Source organism: Megascapheus bottae, chromosome 8, assembly GCF_031878675.1.
Source record: "Megascapheus bottae isolate mThoBot1 chromosome 8, mThoBot2.hap1, whole genome shotgun sequence".
Lineage (NCBI taxonomy): Eukaryota > Metazoa > Chordata > Mammalia > Rodentia > Geomyidae > Megascapheus > Megascapheus bottae.
The window spans coordinates 57,623,030-57,635,867 of record NC_143516.1 but is presented as its reverse complement, the minus strand read 5'-3'; the positions used below and the strand labels follow the sequence as shown (position 1 = coordinate 57,635,867).

Here is a 12,838-nt window from a genome sequence, read left to right as displayed (position 1 = left end):
TATCCATATTTCTTTCAGTAACAAATATCACTAAAATGAGATCATTGGCTTAGTGTGACAGTTTATTACTCTAGAAATGCATGAGCTGTCTTTTCTAAAGTCTTTCAAAGACGTCATCCAGCACAGTTGTCCCTCTGGGTCTCTCTTTTTGTGTGACCACCCATTTTGCTCATTCACCCACCACAGTCAGCCATAGCTCCAAGCTGTTGCCTGGCAGAAGCTTGAGATCACAATGATTGACAGCAAGATGCCCTCTGCAGTGAAATGTGCTCCAGATCATATAAAATGAGTGCACACAAGACTAAGAGATGTGCTCAAGGTCATACAGCTGAGAAGCAGGAAAGGTTGTTTATGGACTCCAGGTCCAATCTGTTTTTTTCACCGCACACTTTTTTTTCTGATCACTTTACATGTAAAGTAACAATTAACTATAGAATCAAGGCACATGGCTTTTCATCAATAGTTGGTGCCATCATGTTTTAAAAAGATCTTTGATCATGAGTATACTATATGATTTTACTTGATAACTACTTTTTTGTTTGTTTTGAGGTTTTTGTTTTTCTGTTTTGTTATGCCAGTCCTGGGCCTTGAACTCAGGTCCTGGGCACTATCCTTGGGCTTTCTCAAGGCTAGAGCTTGACCACTTGAGCCACAGCATCACTTCTGGCTTTTTTCTATGTGTGTGGTACACATAGAATTGACCCCATGGCTTTGTGCATGCTAGGCAAGCACTCTACCAGTAGACCAAAGTCCTGACCATAGTTTCTAGACTTCTGAGTAGCTAATATTACATGCTTCAGACACTAGTACCTGGTGAGAAAGGTCTTCATGCATGCTAGACAGGCCACTCTACCACTAGGCCACTCTTCCAGCCCATCCCCTCAATTTTTCTAGTTCTATTTTCATATATGTTCATTGAAAATTATGAGTACATTCTTCCATAGAAAAGGAGTGTTTTAGACCTAGTCTACAGAGGAAAACCAAGTGAAAGATACCACACAATCCCTGAGTTCAAGCCCCAGGACTGGCAAAAACAAAAATAAGAAGAAGGCTGAGAACTAAGGATTGTAGTTCAAAGCAAGTCAAGGCAGGAAAATACATCAGACTCATATTTCTATTAGCCATATAAAGCTGAAAGTGAGCTATGGCTTAAATAATAGAGCACTAGCCTAGAGCACAAAAGTTCAGGGACAGTGCCCAGGCCCAGATTCGAGCCTCAGGACAAGTACAAAAAAATTAAAAAAAAATCCTTCTCTAGAGGGTGTTTTGGAAACAGTGAGATTACACACTAGGTTATCGCTTCTCACTAAGTAACAATATGCTTTCAAAAACAGTTATTTAGTAGATTCCCCTCCCCCAATTCTGCCAAACCAAAGTGATTCTACTATAAGTGACACTATTACAAAAGAGAATAATTTTCATCAATAGTGTTTTTCTCTTTAATATGTGTACTTTAGTATTGTATTAATTTACTCATTTTCATTCACCTTAAATATTAAAATTCAGTTACTAGATTATTCTTTAATTCTTCTATTTTATTTAATGACACTATAGATGCATAATCTGCAAGGGCACATCTTTAAGCTACCATTCTAAGAAAAGACTTATTATTTGTTAGTAATTCCTTAATAAATATTTTGGTTAATATTCTTAGCTGTCTATATTGTCTCCATCTCTGCCTCAGTGAGGAGACACAATATGTTTTATTTGTTTCTTTTGTTATGATATCTTCTAATACGTATTCAAAAAATGTCCTTAATGGATGGAAAACCAAAGGTTAGCTGTATGATTTTTAAATAAACAGGTTATCATTAAGTAGTTTGGTTGATCTTGAATTCATGATCCTCTTACCTTAGGCTTCCATTAAGATATATATTTAATTTATTGGATGTGTGTAATGTGTGTGTGTGTGTGTGTGTGTGTGTGTGTGTGAGAGAGAGAGAGAGAGAGAGAGAGAGAGAGAGAGAGAGAGAGAGAGAGAGAGAGAGAGAGAGAGAAAGTGAGAGTAAAAGTGTACTAGACCTTGAACTCAAGGCCTAGGTGTTATATGTTAGTTTTTTTGTTTTTTGTTTTTTGTTTTTTTGTTATTTTTTGTTCAAGAATGGCTCAAGAATTTAAGGCAGAACTAAACTTTTTTTTTTCTGCTTAGCTTGAGATAAGAGACTTACTAGACTAAAATAAGAGACTTTGCAGACTTCCAATCCAAGCTAGCTTAAGTTCAATCTTCTCATCTCAGCATCCCAAGTAGTTAAGATTACAGGTGTGAGCCACTAGCACTGGACTTATCATATGATTAAAAAAAACTTAATCCAAATTCTTTTGTCATGAAAACTTCATGTTTGGAAAATGGTATTAGGTATTGGTTTCTGTAAAGAATAAACAGAAAACTTTTTTGATTTTCCATGATTTTAACACCAATAAATGAATGCAAGAAACCATATAAAAAGATAAGCTTCTGGATAAGATCCTATATGAGATTCTACATAGGAGTCTTTGAGTGGATATCAGCCTAAAAATGTTGGCATCTCAGTTTGCTAAAATACTTCAAAGTATTGACTTATTGACTTTTGATTAACTTTGATTTTTGCTTCTTTTCTTGAATACTTTTTTCCTCCTTTAAGTAGTTGCACAAAGGTGTTGCCATTCACCAAAGCATTTTATAAATACAGTGCATCTTGATCAATGTCACCCTTTCAACATTCTCACCCACCCGTCCCAAATCACTTTTTTACTTACTTATCTTAATTTTAGGTTATGTATTGAATTTTTGCCAGCTAACAAAAGAGTTCATGTATGCAGTGTGTCTTGATCTGTGCCATCATTTCATCATCTCATTTTTAAAAAATAAAGAATAAGATATGGATACTGTATCATCAGTTGTATCTTTGCTTAACTTTGAAATGCAAAGTTTTAAATATGACTATATAACATACATATAGAATTTAGTTGCAAAAGATAGTCTTAGGAAACAAGTTGGTGGCTAGGCCTTTTGGGAGCCAATGAGTGAACTCTTCATTTAAATTATGCCTTAGGCCTTGCAAACATAAACATTCCTAAAGGTGTACAATTTACACCTTTGGGCAATTGATGACAATCATTAAAGTGAATACAAAATATAGGTTAGCTTTTCATAAGTCACTGGAAAGTACAGTAGTAAACTTGTTACAGATACTGAAGCCTTTTTGTAAAGGATACTCCAGAAATCTATCTCACTTCCTCTTCATCCTTCTCAGCGTCTCTGGGACTCCATAGCTGTTCTACCAGTTATTAAGAAACAAAGTCTGGACTAGACCCAGTGAAGCCAGTGGGAGGTAGATCCTTCAGTGTTTGTTTGGGCTCTTAAGACTTAAAGATCTCGATCTGTGGTTTCCTATTCATGTGAAATTGGACACTTACTTAAATTCCCCAAAGTTCAGTTTTCTTAAACATTAGCCTCAGAAGTTGTTGCAAAGTTTAAATGAAAAGTATTGACAAGCTGCTGTCCTAGGTCTTTATAAAGTATAATAGCTTCAGGAGACCTGTGCTTTGATTTACTTGCTGAGTAGTATTTCGAGGTTTGCACTAATCTATGGGTTTTGAACTATATTCTCTGAGAGAAATTGGAAAAGATCAAGATGCATTGTACTCATAAGCTAACATGTTGAATTGAAACACATTTGTTTAACTACTTAAGGGTTAAATTAAAATAACACAATGAAATGGAGAAATAAGGAAATAGCTTAAAATACACTAGAAAAGAAATTGGAAATAATGTCCAAGGCCACAGAGCAGAAAGATAAGGAAAATTTGAATCAATGCACTATCGTAGTTCTATTAGTACCTGAAAAAAAAAACCCAAAATAAAGGACTCCAGTTTTTGGCAACTGTGCTACAAGAACCAAATCAAAAGATTTGAATTCAAAATAAAGGAATTCAATTTAGGTATCAGCAACAAGAGAGAAAATACAATGAACAAATCAATATCAATGAATACTAAATGGATACAAAGCAATGTCAATGAATACTAAATGGATACAATGTCAATGGATACAAAACCAGTCAATGGATATTAATTAATATTTATTGAGTATTAACAATAGACAAGTACTAAATGGAATCCTTTGCCAGAGACCCTTCCACTTGAATTCCATAATTGATAATTCAGATAAAAGTACTGTTGTACAGATGAGGAAAATGAAAGAGTTGGCCCAATTTGAAGAGGTGGCCCAATGTCTTTCCTGGTATATATAGCTCCCCTTATGAACTTGCTTCTGAACACAATGGTAAGATAATGATAGAAACTGAAAGCATATTTGGTTATTTGAAATCTGATAGGGAAGGGGGGAAAACAAGATGAGGGATGGGAGTGGGGGGAGAGATATGGGGACTAAGTCATGAGAAAAGGTATCAATGTATGTAAAGTAATGCACCTTTTATCTGGTGAATATAATGTAACCCTTCTATTAATTGCAATAAAAATATATGGAAAAAAGGATTTTGTTTCAATGTTTTAGGCGTAAGGAAATCATGTGATATATTTGTACTAGGAAATAAAATCTTTATTTTATACTGATAAAAAAAGAATCTGAAAGCTCAGACTACATATTCATGATGTTGAAAATAATTGTATTTGTTTGTAACTTTGATTTGTCTTTTATGGAATGACCCCTTTACACGAATGACCTACCTACTTTGTAATCTAGTAGAATTATCTCTGAAGAAAAATTTTGAAGATGCTCTCATTGAAAGGAGGCTACCTGTAACAAAGATTGATAAATAAGCAACATGACATTAGCTTTCTGTTTTAAGAAGTTAGACATATCCTAGACTGTCATCTACTTACATGTAGCCAGCTGACTGAGTTCTAGCCAATGGATCTTTTGAGTAGAAATGACATGCAACATTTTGTTATACCATAGTCACTAATTTTTTAATGTATATTTATACATATATTTGTCATAGGTCTATAAGATCCATCTGTTCCTCCTACCCTAAGGAATGGCTAAGGTCATCATTTTGTTTTCAGGATGTTTGCTGGTTTTGTAGCTAGGGTAGCTGAGCTCCCCTCTTTTAATTTCAGTAGTTGACTTGAATACCAACAGAAATGTTCATGGAGTTTTCTTCAGAAGTACACTTTTTTTTCATTATTGCAAGTTTACAATTTTTAAAAATTAAATATTTTTTTCAGACTTACAAATTAATTATATATATTTTCTCCAAAAGAAGTTTAGGCACAAATGCAATGTTCCATAGGGTGAGAAGATTGCCACTCAGTCTCTGGGCTGCGTCTCAGCCTGTACATCCTGCTTTGTACATTGATATGTTAAAGCAAGTCGTCCCTCCAGTTGCACTTTTTCTTTCTTTTTTTTTTTTGTTTTGTTTTTCTGTTTTTTGATAATTGTGAATGCTGAAACCTCTTGCGTCGCAATTCAGACTTGTCTTATATTACAAAAAAGGGGGGTTCAAGAGAAGTGTTTATGTGGGTTTAAGTTAATGCACCTGTTAAGGAAGTGGTCTCTTGATTGAATGAAGCAATGGCAACTTGGACCATTTCACATCTGCCCCATTCCGAGACATGGGCCAGCCAAGGAAAGTGGGGGAAGCTCAGAAGACACCTCCTCTTCCTCCCTTCTTTTCAGACATGGAGCTTTCGGGTTCAGATTCCTTTCTCGGACTTGCTGCTCCAGGCTAAGGATGACAGCCATGGCCTGGTGCAGGAGCAGAAGCTTGGTCTGAGGCTTGTTACTCTTAAGGTGGAGCTGCACCATGCGGCCAAGCTCCTTGAAAGCCTCGTTGATGTCGCGGACTCGCAGGCACTCTCGGGCGTTGTTGGCCATCCTCTGCTCCTTCTCTTGTTGAGCCTTCTGCTCTGCAGTCATCTTCGTTAGTGCTAGATCTTGACCTAGTAATTGATTTGATATCCTTCTTGTCGTCATCTAATTCCTTGTCCTCGGATGATTTTGCATCCTGCAGGTTTTCATCGCCCTCATCATCAGGCTTGATTTCAGAGCTACCCGAGGACACACTCTGCCCCTGCAGTCCTGGTGGCATGCCTTGGTAAGGGTTCTGGGGTGCGTTCAAGTCAGGGAAAGTTGCAGACTGGACAGGAAGCTGTGGAACTGGAACCTGGTTTGGCAGAAGAGAATGGCTGCCTCTCAGGGCTATGCCATCTTCACGATGGGCCCCAACTATGAATGAATGTCTGTTGGCTGAAAGAAGGCCAGTTTCATACCCTGAGCCCAGACCACCCATTGCTCCACTATAAGAAGGTCCATGCATATCTCCGTGACCTCCAGGAGCTGCTGTGAACGGGCCCACTGCGTGATTTCGGAGAACATGAATCGCATCATCCAGTCTTTCTAAACGATCTTCAATTCGGCTTTGCAAAGAATGCAAGGGTCCTTCATAATTGGGGGAAGACGAGGCCTGCCCTCCGTTTCTGGACCAAACAGCTGGGCCTGCTGAGAGAGAATGAGGAGAGAAAACAGGAGTTGAAGGGTTTGATGAGAAGCTGTTGTTAGTGTGATCTGGAGAATAGATCGAGGCAAGTGCTTTCCCCAGAGCATCTCCACTCTGGGAGCTGCCTGCTGCCCCACTTTCTCTGTTTGCCATTATACTGTCTGTCCCGTTGGCAGGAGGTATGCAGGAAGCGGTGCTGTAATGGTTTGTGCCACTGTGATGGAAAATGGACATCAGTGGAAGACTGGAATTGATGTCTGCTGAGGAGTGTGATGGACAGCTCAAACGTTCGTGTGGATGCAGGCTACAGTAGTTTCTAGACTGCGGAATGTGAGAAGAATTGCCCAACATTCCCCCGTAGCCAGGCTGATTCATCCCACTGGAGGAGCTCCAAGGGTCACTGCTGTGATGGCCATCCTGCATGAAGAAGGAGCTAGGGAAAGTGCTGGCTGCTGGTTTGGAGGATGGGTAGCCTGATGAGTCCCTGTTGTAGTCGGCACTGCTTGCTGAAGGAGTGTAGACTGAAGATGGTAAACCTGGAGGAACTTTTCAAACTTTCTTTGTCTGTACTTCTATGGCACAACTGGGAACAGGCCTCCGTGGGGGTTATTGCTAGAATACTGATAATACTGGGAGCCAGGTTTGGTGGGCGAAAGGGTTCCTGGATTTCCCATTTCTATGTCCCCTCCGAGGAGACTCTGCTTGTCACAAAGTGGGATATCATTTCAGCTGTAATCTGCTTTTAGACTTGAAGCCCCAAAGACCAGGATTTTGCCCTTTGTTTCCTTCATTTTTTGTTTTTCGACATGCAGAATTTTTTCATATATTTTTATTGTAATTAATAGAAGGATTACATTATATTCACCAGATAGAAGGTACATTACTTCACACATGTTGATACCCTTTCTCATGTCATGGCCCCCATTTCCTTCTCCCCCCCAACTTGATTTCCCCCCTTCCCTCTCCTATTTCAAATAACCAATTAAGCATATATAAAATATGTCAGATAACAAGGTAAAATATTGTAATAATATGAGATAACCAAGGGACAGTAAAAGAGATGAGAGATAACATAGTACATTAAGGACAACAATCACTCATTATATGGTTTTTGTTTCTATATCCTGGAGGTCCTTTCATTTAGCATCATGCTATATGGCCTTATGTATCTAGATTTTGATCTATTGTGAATCTCTGCTAGGAGAGCCCAAAGTTTCTACTGATTATGACAGAAACCATTGAGCCTATGTGCCTTTGAGTCTAGCTTACTTCACTTAATATGATTTTTTCTACATCTTTCCATTTCCTAACAAATGTGGCAATATTGTTCTTTCTGACAGCAGTATAGAATTCCATTGTGTATAAATACCACATCTTGTTGATCCATTCATCAACTGAGGGACATCTAGGTTGGTTCCATATTTTTGCTATGGTAAATAGTGCTGCAGTGAACCTGGTTGTGCTAGTGGATTTAGTATGTCCTTGTTTCTGGACGATTGGGTAAATGCCAAGTAGTGAAATTGCTGGGTCATAGGGGAGCTCTATGTTTAGTCTTTTAAGGGACTTCCATACTGTTTTCCATAGTGGTTGGACAAGTTTGCATGCCCACCAACAGTGTAGTAATGATCCCTCCTGTCCACATCCCCTCCAACATCTGTTGTAATTAGATTTCTTGATGCTGGCCATTCTGACTGGAGTGAGATGGAATCTTAGAGTTGTTTTAATTTGCATTTCTTTCATGACCAGAGATGTCAAGCATTTCTTCATGTGTCTATAGGCCATTCTTATTTCTTCTTCAGAGAAGACTCTCTTTAAGTCTTTGGTCCATCTTTTAATGGGATGGTTGTTTCTTTGGAGATTAGTTTTAGAGCGATTCAATTTTTTGAATTGTTGATATATTTTAGATATGAGGCCTTTGTCTGTTGTTTGGTTGGTGACGAACTTCTCCCACTCTGTAGGTTTTCTAGTTAATTTGCTAGCTATGTCCTTTGCCATACAGAAGCTTTGCAGTTTAATGAAGTCCCACTTATCCAGCTTTTCTCTGATTTGTAGTGTTTCTTTGTCCTTATTAAGAAAGTTTTGACCTGTGCCAAGGAGACCTAGAGTATCTCCAATTCCTTCTTGTAAAGTTTGCAGTGTATCGACTTTTACTTCAAGGTCTTTGATCCATTTGGAGTTAATTCTAGTGCAGGGTGACAAAGAAGGATCCAACTTTAATTTTCTTAACCAGGTGCTTAACCAGTTCTGCCAGCAACATTTGTTGAAAAGGCTGTCTTTCTTCTATTCTATTTTTTTGGTTCCCTTATCAAAGATTAGGTGACCAGAAGTCTGTGGGTTAATGTCTGGGTCCTCAGTTCTATTCCATGTGTCCTTAGGCCTGTTCTTGTGCCAATACCAAGCTGTTTTGGTCACTATAGCTCTATAATAGATTCTAAAGTTTGGTATTGAAATTCCTCTTGTACTGTTCTTCCTTCGACATGCAGAATTTTTAAGCTAATTATCTAAAACCTTCCCACGCTCTTCCTATGCCCTTTTCCCTTGTATATGTTGGTGCAGAGGAGTATTTCAGTATCAGAAACTCTATGTTGTAGTTGGTAAAATCACAAGATCAAAGTAGCATAGAGAAAGACTATACTTTCAAGGATCATTTCTATAGTATGTTACTAGAGAAACTCCACTGATTTTGTAGAGTATTGACTAAAAACAGAGCTCCCCTATGACCCAGCAATTCCACTACTTGGCAGTTAGTTACCTAATTGTCCAGAAACAAGGACATACTAAGCCCACTAGCACAACCATGTTCATTGCAGCACTATTTACCATAGCAAAGATATGGAACCAATCCAGATGCCCCTCGGTAGATGACTGGATCAACAGGATATGGTATTTATACACAATGGAATTCTATGTTGCCATCAGAAAGAACAACATTGCCAAATTTATAAGGACATGGAAAGACTTGGAAAAAATCATATTAAGTGAAATAAGCCAGACTCAAAGGAACATAGGCTCAATGGTTTCCCTCATTTGTAATAATTAGCACAAACCTAGGACTCTCCTAGCAGAGGATTACAATGGCTCAAAACCTAGATACATAAGGCCATAGAGGATGAGGCTAAGTGAAAGGACCTCCAGAATATGGAAGCAGGAGCTATATAATGTGTGATTGTTGTTCATAATGTGCTATGTTATTTCTCATCTCTTTTGTTGTCCCTAAGTTATTCTCATATTGTCACAGTGCCTTACCTTGTTATCTTGTATATTATATATTAATTTGTTTATTTGGAATAGAAAAGGGAAGGAGGGAAAACAAGATGAGGTGAAGTAATGCACCTTCTATCTGGTGAATATAACTGTAATCTATTAATTACAATAAAATATATGAGAAAAAAGATGCATAGAGAGCCATAGGTAATAAGGAATAATGATGAATGAGAAATAAGTGTTAGAGCCATCAAACATTTGTATATCAGAACAAAACCTTAGTTTTCTGTCTAGTTTGAATCTTATATACAATATATTTTCTCATAACTTATTACTCAGGAATATTAAGAGCCTTCATTGCCATCTCTAAATTTACTGAAAAATACACAAATGGGCTAATCCAGCTTCAATTTGTCTTTTGCAGACACCCACATATCCCCCTCCTACACAACACACACACACACACACACACACACACACACACACACACACACACACTAGTCTCCATCCTACCACTGGAATTCTGCCTAGAATGAAACACCAACAGAACAGAGGTCAACAACTTGGAAGGATTCATATGGGGAAAACCAGTTACAGCTTGATTTAATATCAATATTTCATGTGTTCAGAGAGTGAAGTTTGAGGCTACAAGATAACAACTCATCATTTTTATGCCCTTCCATCTGTAAAAAGCTGCTCATCAAAGCAAGTATATGAACACCCTAGCAGCTTTTCATCTTAGGTACCATATTTTGAAAAAGAAAAAAGATCTTTTGATGCATAACCAGACTTTGAAGATAATTCAAATCTATAGAATTTCAATGATTGAAGCTCATAAAGAGTAAAGATATTTCCTCTGAAATATATTACTGGGGAAAGGGCATAGAACACAAATCTTTAGCATAATGAAACCCTTGTCTCCCATATTATGAGACAAAATTCACTCTACTCGCAGCTTGTGAAGAAATGGGTATACATATTTAAGTTATTTTGATATGGGAATTAGAAGGATAGAATAAAATGTTAAAAGTAAGTAAAAGTAATAGTACATTAAAGTCAAAGACAGTGTGAAATGAGGGGGTTTGATAATAATAATAATAATAATAATAATAATAATAATAATACAGGTAAATCTCATTAACCAAGTAGCATGGTACTATATTAAAGCATAAAACAGGAGTGCATACATATTTGCTCATTATGAAACAGAACTCCTGAAATAATAAAAAGAATGATCCAGTAATTTTTTTCTCTCTATGTGTTTTCCCATCACTCCTATGGAATTTTGGGAAGCATTAATGCCACCTTGGACCACAGGTTCTGGCATAGAGTCCTGAGTCAGTAACATGTTAGGCCAGGTACCTAGATACAAAGGTATCCCATAATTTCCATAACCTTTAAAGCACTGGGGACACTGTGGCCACATGAGCACCACTTACTCTGAGTACATTTCTTGTAGTCTCTAAAGGCTCAAGCATGGCAGATGTGATTGGTGAACCTTCTATCATATTTCTTGAATCCCAGTCTTCCAAGGAAAGACTTCCCATGAAGTCAATGTGAATAATTCATCCAGTTCACAATTCACAGAGGAGCAACTCTCCAAAAAAGTACCAGTATTTTTGAGTTATAGCTGAAACATAGCAACATACAAATTCCAATAAGAATGCAATGAAAATGAATCATCTGTCTTCTGAAGTGTATCACAGCCTCTCATTGTATGACATATGACAATGCATTACTATGCAAGAAATTAATGTTTTATTATTCAAGTGAATCATGAAATTTCCTTAGAAAAACTTCTGAGTAGCCAGGCACAGTGACACACTGGTAATCCTAGCTACTCAGGAGGCTGAGACCTGAGGGTCACGGTTCAAAGCCAGCCTGAGAACTAACGACTGTGAGTCTCTCATCTCCAGTTAACCACTAAAAAAACAGAACTGGTGCTGTGGCTCAAGGGATAGGATGGTAACCTTGAGCTGAACAGCTCAGAGACAGCGCTCAGGCCCAGAGTTTAAAAGCCCCACAACTGAAAAAAAAAAAAAAGAAATAAAAAAAATGAAAAGAAAAAGAAAACAGAAAAATCTTCTAAGTGTAAGAAGGTGTGTCTCTGAGATGTTTCTTGAGTTGGAAATTCATTCACTATTATTACTAATATTGTATGTGTGTATGTGTGTGTATGCATGTGTACGTGCTGGTGTTATAGATTGAATTCAAGGCCACAGTGATGTCTCTTAGCTTTTGTCTTTGCCAGTCCTGTGGCTTGAACTCAGGGCCTGGGCACTGTCCTTGGCTTTCCTCAAGGCTAGCGCTCTACCACTTGAGCCACAGTACCACTTCTGGCTCTTCTATGTTTGTGGTATCGAGGAACTGAAACAAGGTGTTCCTGCATCCTAGTCAAGCACCCTATCACTAGGCTAAACTCCCTATCTTAGCTTTTTTGTTCAAAGCTAGTGCTCTACCACTTGAACCACTGTGGGGACTCCTAGCTAGAGGTGCAGGAGCCCCGTCTGCTTGCCACCTGTGCTTCAATAGGCACCCACTCAGTGAAGCAAGAAGTCTGGAGCCAGAGGGTGCCTGGCCCCTCCCACCTGGAGTAGGAACCCCCAGATACTCCCTGCGAGTGGGGCATGTCTCAGGATACCATTGGCTGCTGGTCGCATTCAGGGAGCTCCCTATCTCCTGATGTGGCACCCACCACTCAATCTGTATTTAGCGAGCGCGTTTTCTAAAATAAAGTTAGATCTGCATCGAGAGCCTGGTCTCTGGAGTCTATGTTCCCAGGATTATTTGTGGGCTCCGTTGCCATCTTATCCCCCATCCTAAACATCCGAGATGGACCCCAACAACTGGCGTCCAGACGCAGGGCACGACTAGCAGGTAAGTCGACCTCTTCAAGCAAGGGAAAGGGATCTTGGAAAGCAGACACCTTCACTTTTCTGATAGAAAGCTGGAGCAATTTTATGAAACGGTTCTGTCTCTCTGCCTGTGGGGATTGCAGGCAGGATGCGGGATGAGTCCACATGGGAAAGGGTAGCCCAGCAGGGTCAGAATTTGTCTCCTATTTCCTCCCCATCATGGCCGCCATTCTGAGTTGCCTCTGGTGTTTGGCCACCTTTCTCCTAGCACTCGTGGAGAATGCTCCACTGCCCCTGTAAATAAAGGCGCGGCCTCATCCACAATGGATGTGACACCTGTA

At 38.8% G+C, this 12,838-nt stretch overlaps 2 pseudogenes; one reads left to right on the top strand and one right to left on the bottom strand.

Moving 5' to 3' along the window:
• Nucleotides 1-5,531: 5,531 nt before the first annotated feature.
• LOC150059992 (transcription factor 4 pseudogene) lies at nt 5,532-7,151 on the bottom strand (annotated as a pseudogene).
• Nucleotides 7,152-9,063: 1,912 nt separating this feature from the next.
• LOC150059991 (small nucleolar RNA U3) lies at nt 9,064-9,149 on the top strand (annotated as a pseudogene).
• Nucleotides 9,150-12,838: the final 3,689 nt, after the last annotated feature.